The sequence below is a fragment of the Ovis canadensis genome, chromosome 18, assembly GCF_042477335.2.
Source record: "Ovis canadensis isolate MfBH-ARS-UI-01 breed Bighorn chromosome 18, ARS-UI_OviCan_v2, whole genome shotgun sequence".
Taxonomy (NCBI): Eukaryota; Metazoa; Chordata; class Mammalia; order Artiodactyla; family Bovidae; genus Ovis; species Ovis canadensis.
In genome coordinates, this window is record NC_091262.1 from 28710540 (window position 1) to 28716539 (window position 6000).

At 46.3% G+C, this 6000-nt stretch overlaps 2 non-coding genes across 2 annotated transcripts; one reads left to right on the plus strand and one right to left on the minus strand.

Moving 5' to 3' along the window:
- Positions 1 to 603: 603 nt before the first annotated feature.
- On the minus strand, positions 604 to 706 carry LOC138424064 (U6 spliceosomal RNA). Its single transcript, XR_011250633.1, has one exon. It is a non-coding gene; the product is annotated as a U6 spliceosomal RNA (small nuclear RNA).
- A 4792-nt stretch (positions 707 to 5498) lies between these two features.
- On the plus strand, positions 5499 to 5570 carry TRNAE-UUC (transfer RNA glutamic acid (anticodon UUC)). The gene has a single exon. It is a non-coding gene; the product is annotated as a tRNA-Glu (tRNA).
- Positions 5571 to 6000: the final 430 nt, after the last annotated feature.

Here is a 6000-nt window from a genome sequence, read left to right on the forward strand (position 1 = left end):
AACTTTTTGTATCTTGAGAGTTCCTTCCTCACTTTCATGATCATAAAATATTCCTAGAATTTCTTTTAAGTTTTTTTTTTTTTTTTTAACAGAGAAGATTCAATTTTGACTCTTTCATGCTAGATCTGTTTCTTTGGCCACTTTTGTTATTATATTCACACAAAATGGCCCACGCAGAGAACCCTGCCCCTTTGCTAACATGCTTTCGTTCAGAACCCTGTCCACCTATAGATGGCAGGAAGGAAGGAGTGAACATATTCCCCCTGCCTGAGGCTTGCCATTCTGGAAGATATTTGCAAGAGTAAATAGCTTTTTTACTTTGTTTTCTTACCTCCCCCCATCTCTGATACATGAAAGAACCTGGCATCCAGACCCTGACAAGACGACTATTTTGAGACATTACTCTGCCATCTTCTCAGTCAGTTGGCTTTCCCAATAAAGTCGTATTCCTTGCCTCAACACCTCATCCTCGGATATACTGGCCTCTCTGGGGCAAGCGCTGCCAGCTTAGACTCAGTAACACGTTTCCATGTGTCCCCTCCCCTTTGCACTGCCTTCCCATTCAGGTCACCACAGAGCGAAAACATGGAACGCTTCACGTGTTCAAATTTCAAGGATGAAATTTGCCTGTCATCCTTGTGCAGAGGCCACGCTAATCTTCTCTGTATCATTCCAGTCTTAGTATATGTGCTGCCAAAATGAGCACTATGCCAGCCCCAGCTTCTTTATACACATTCACTCTTCCTAGTCACCTCATTGTGCAAATAAGAAAACCCAAGCTTAGGAAGTCACATGATGGCCTCGATTACCCCCACAAGTGTGTGTTCAGATCCAAGGGGTTAGGACCATCTAACCCAAAGCACAGACATGGAACTTCCTGGGAAAACAGTGATGTTCTACTAAAGTAATGGGCTCTGGGACTTCCCTAGGGGTCTGGTGGTTAAGAACCCACTTGCCAATGCAGGCGGCATAGGTTCGATCCCTGGTCTGGGAGGGCATATCCCACATGCCTTGAGGCAACTAAGCCAGTGTGCCACAGCTGCCGAGACAGTGCCCTAGAGCCCGTGGTCCACATCGAGGAACACCACTGCAATAAGCAGCCTGCACACCGCAGTGAAGAGTAACCCCGACTCGCCACAACTACAGAAAGTCCACGCAAAGCAGTGAAGACCCATCCCAGCCAAAAATAAAATCAATACACTTTTAAACTAATAATTATAAGAAAAAATGAAGTAGTGGGCTCTGTTTTCAGAATTTAGGACTGAAATTTTGGCAGGTCGTCAGACCCAATCAGTAACATGGTATTCCATGTAAGGGGAATAAAACTCTGAAAGCCACAAACTGGTGACATTGATGATGTCAGGCCCTATTATGATGATGTGGCTCTCTGAAGACCACAAGAGGAAATGCAGAAGGTGCCAAGCCAAAACCACACAGCCAGCCATCCTCCAGGGGCTGACTGCCCATGAGTGTGCTGCCCATACATCTGTCTGGTGGCAAGAGAGCCCAGAAACCACCAGTCCCACTGGGTAAGTTTAAACGGCTATCCGCAGGCCATCTCTTGGGGAGAAATCTCTTCCGAACCACCCTTTGGGCATGGAGCTCACTGGATCAACATTGCACACAATGGAATAACACAAATCATTTTAAAATCAGAGATATAGCAAATACTTATTGCATTCTCCGCTTAGCAGTCATTCATTTCCTTCCTGAAACACCCCAGGTTTCCTCTGAGCCCCGCCCTCCCCTGCTATCAGTAAGCTGACTCTCCCAAGGACGCCAGGGGCAGGCAGGTGACCCGGCCAGTGAATCAGAGCGCTGGGTTCTCTTCTGGATCACAGTTATGTGTCCAGATGAGCCTGCAACCTATGATATCCAATGAGACTTTTGCTTGTGCTATAGGTAGAGGGACACCCTCTCTTACCTTCTGGGATTTCACCTGGCAGGATGTTGAGTTAGAATTGAGAGCAGCCAGTTTCCCTCTGTGCAGTGCAGAGTTAGAGAATGAAGTCAGCACAGAGGAGGGACTTCCCGGGTGGTCCATTGGTTAAGACTCCATGATCCCAATGCGGGGGACTCGATCCCTGGTCTGGGAACTAGGATCACACAGGCCTCAAGCAACTGTATATATATATAGTAGAGCTAAACCATATATGTAGTAGATACATATATATCTATTATTTAAAAAAAAATCACCACAGAGGAAAGCAGAGGTACTGCTGTGGACTGAATGGCTGCACTCCAGCCCCAAACTCGTATGTTGAAATCCTAACCCCAGTGTGACGGCACCAGTTAGTGGGGCCTTTGGGAGACGTTAGGGCATGAGGGTGGAGCCCTTATCAATGGGGTGAAGCTCAATGCCTTTATGAAAGAGACTCCAGGGCTCTCCTTTGCTCCTTTTGCCGTGTGAGGACACAGTGAGAAGACACCCATCTGTGAAGCAGGAAGCCAGCCCGCATCAGACACTGACCTGCTAGCACCTGGATCCAGCACCTGGATCTCAGACTTCTAAGCCTCCAGAACTGAGAGAACTGAATGTCTGCTGTTTAAGCCACCCAGTTGGACTTCCCTGGTAGTGCAGTAAATAAGAATCCACCTGCCAATACAGAGGACATCGATTTGATCCCCAGTCCAGGAAGATTCCACGTGCTGGGGAGCAACTAAGCCTGTGCGCCACAACCTCTGAGCCTGTGTGCTCTAGCTAACTGAAGTCTGAGTGCCTAGAGGGGCCTGCACTCTGCAGCAAGAGGAGCCACCAAGATGAGAAGCCTGAGCCCCGAAACAAGCTCACCACAACTAGAGAAAAGCCATGAGCAACAGTGAATACCCAGCACAACCAAAAATAAACTAGATAAAATAAGCCACCCAGTCTGTGGCATCAACATTTCTGTTATAGCAGCTCGAACAGAGTAAGACAGATACAAATGAAGAAGGTCCTAATGACCTTGTTTTGTGGTTGCACCCTATGGGTTGTGTCCTAATGACATTGTTTGACCCTTAAAGCTGACCTGGACTTTTCAATTTCCTGAGCTAATAAATTCCCACTTTTTTGCTTAAGTCATTTTGAATCTATTTTTGTATCACTTGCAAGAGAAAAAGTCCTAACACAATGGCTTTTCAAAACAGAAGTCCCTCTCGGGGGGAAGAAAAGTCCCTCTCCCTTGAGGTTTTGGGGCCTCAGAGTTAATGACAGTCTGATAGAACTGAATCTTTTTCGTATCTTTGCTTAACTGTCTCCTCAGTAAGACCTTTCCTGGCTAAAGTCATTTCGATTATGCCTTCCTCCAACCCAGTAACCTTGTCCCCCTCCCTGTTCTGGTTTTACGTTTTCACCATGCAATACACGACTTTATTTTACTTGTTTGTTTTCTTTGTTGTCTGTCTTCCATAACTAGAATGTGAGTCATAAAGGTGGATTTTTTTTAGTCTGTTTTATTCATTAAAGTCTCCATTGGGCTTCCCTGGTGGCTCAGATGGTAAAGAATTCTCCTGCAGTACAGGAGACCTGCGTTCGATCCCTAGGTCAGGAAGATCCCCTGGAGAAGGGCATGGCAACCCACTCCACTGGAGAATCCCATGGACAGAGGAGCCTGGGGGCTACAGTCCATGGGGTTGCAAAGACACAATTGAGCAACTAACACATTGGACTCAGACAGACTTGGGTTCAAATCTGGACTCCCCAGTGAATGGTTACTTGCTCTACATGAATTTCAATGAGATTCGGTTTCTCACATATAAAGTAGGGTGGGGGTAATAATCGATACTCTCAAGATTATTGTGAGATCAGATGAGATATAAAATCCTTGCCTGCCATCCTATAGGGTCCTATAGACTCCCTACACACAGGGCAACCAACCAGAATGAGAAAGAGAAATCACTAAAATGATACATCAAAAGATCCTGCTCATCTTTTGTGAGTCCATGATGACTGAGGAACAACCAAGGGTATATGCTTGACTCAGCATGACAACCAAGATTTCTGTCCACTGTTAGCATGTCTACCTGGTTTTAGAGTGACTGATCCAAGAAAGAAGGCTTTTGGATGGTGTGGGAATTCTTGTGGGTCACAGATGATAAATTGCTGTCTCCTGGTAAAAGATGATGTGACTTGTAGTATCTGCTTATTTATTTAATGCTGTAGATTGAATGTTTGTGTCCACCCTGAAATTCCTATACTGAAGCCCTCTCCCCCACAATGTGACGGTGTTTGGACATGGAGCCTTTGGGAGGTGATTAGGGTTAGATGAGGTAATAAAGGTGGTGTCCAGGCTTCTCTAGTGATCCATTGGTAAAGAATCCACCTGCCAACGCAGAAGACACCGGTTCAATTCCTGGTCTGGAAAGATCCCACATGCTGTGGGGCAGCGAAGCCCTCGAGCCACAGCTGCCGAGCCTGCACTCTTGGGCCCATGCTCAGCGACGGGAGAAGCCACCACAGTGAGGAGCCTGGGCACCGTTACTACAAGTAGGCCCTGTGCACTGTGGCTAGAGAGAGCCAGAGCACAGCAAGGAAGACCCGACGCAATCAAAGATAATAAAAAAGCACACTTTTAAAAAATTGATAAATGGCTTCAGCCTTAATAAAAGGCTGAAGCAGAAGCTCCAACACTTTGGCCACTTGGTGCAAAGAGCCGACTCACTGGACAAGACCTTGATGCTGGGAAAGATTGAGGGCAGGAGGGGGAAGGGATGACGGAGGATGAGATGGTTGCATAGCATCATCGACTCAATGGATGTGAGTTTGAGCAAACTCCAAGAGATGGTGAAGGACAGGGAAGCCAGGTGATCTGCAGTCCCTGGGGTCACAAAGAGTCAGACACAACTTAGTGATTGAATAACAGCAAACGAGGGCTTGCCCTTTGTCCCCCCTCTCCCCCACGTCCCCCATCAAATGAGCACACAGAAGGAGGTGGCCATCTGCAAGTCAGGAAGAAAGGCCTCACAAACATCTGACTGTGCCGATACCCTGATTTCAAGCTTCTAGCTGGCAGAACTGTGAGACAATAGATACCTGTTGCTTAAGCCACCCAGTCTGTGGTATTTGTTATGGCAGCCCGAGCTGGCAAAGACACTTGGGTACTCTTCCTTTCTTGTTGCAAAAAAAATGAGAACCTGTGTAATTAAAAGTAAAGTGAGAATAAAAAATGTCAGGGGCAAGGAAAGTGCACATTAGCAAAGAAAGCGTAGAGAAAGGGGAGGAGCAAGTCGTTCATCGGGTAATAGAGAGTTCTAGCACTGAGATTTACATTTCTATGAGCTTCCAGTTGGCCAAAGTAAAGAGATAGAGGGACATTGTAAGGGTCAGCAAAGGGCAGTTTCCCATTGGCTTAATCTCTAGGGGTTTAGAAACTTCTAGAGTTCAAGAGAAGCATCAATATTTAGCATTGTATAAGGTTTGGCTACTTGACTCCATCATTATATGATTGGGGCCTCACCAAACAAGCTCAGGTGAGTAGGTTCAAATGAACATGTTGAACTTTAAGAATTGCCAAGAGAGCTCCCTGGTGGTCCAGTGGTTAAGACTCGGTGCTTTCACTGCCCAGGCCCAGGTTTGATTCCTGGCCAGGGAACTAAGATCCTGACCAGAATGTCATGTGGCATAACTAGAAAAAAAAAAAGAAGAAAAACAATTGTTGAGAAGTTTTCCAGTAGGCTGAGGCTTCCCTGGTGGCTCAGATGATAAAGAATCCGCCTGCAATGCAGGAGACCCAGGTTTAATTCCTGGGTTGGAAAGATCCCCTGCAGAAGGGAATGGCTACCCACTCCAGTATTCTTGCCTGGAGAATTCCATGGACAGAGGAGCCTGGGGGGGCTATGGTCCATGGGGTCACAAAGAGTTGGACACAACTGAGCGACTAACTAACTTCCACTTTCACTTTTTCTATCCAACAAGCTGCTTCCTTTGGCTTATCACATTTAATGAAGTTTCTCTATTATTTCTTATAAGTTAAAAAAAAATTATTTGGCTGCACCAGATCTAAGTTGCAGCACGTGGCATCC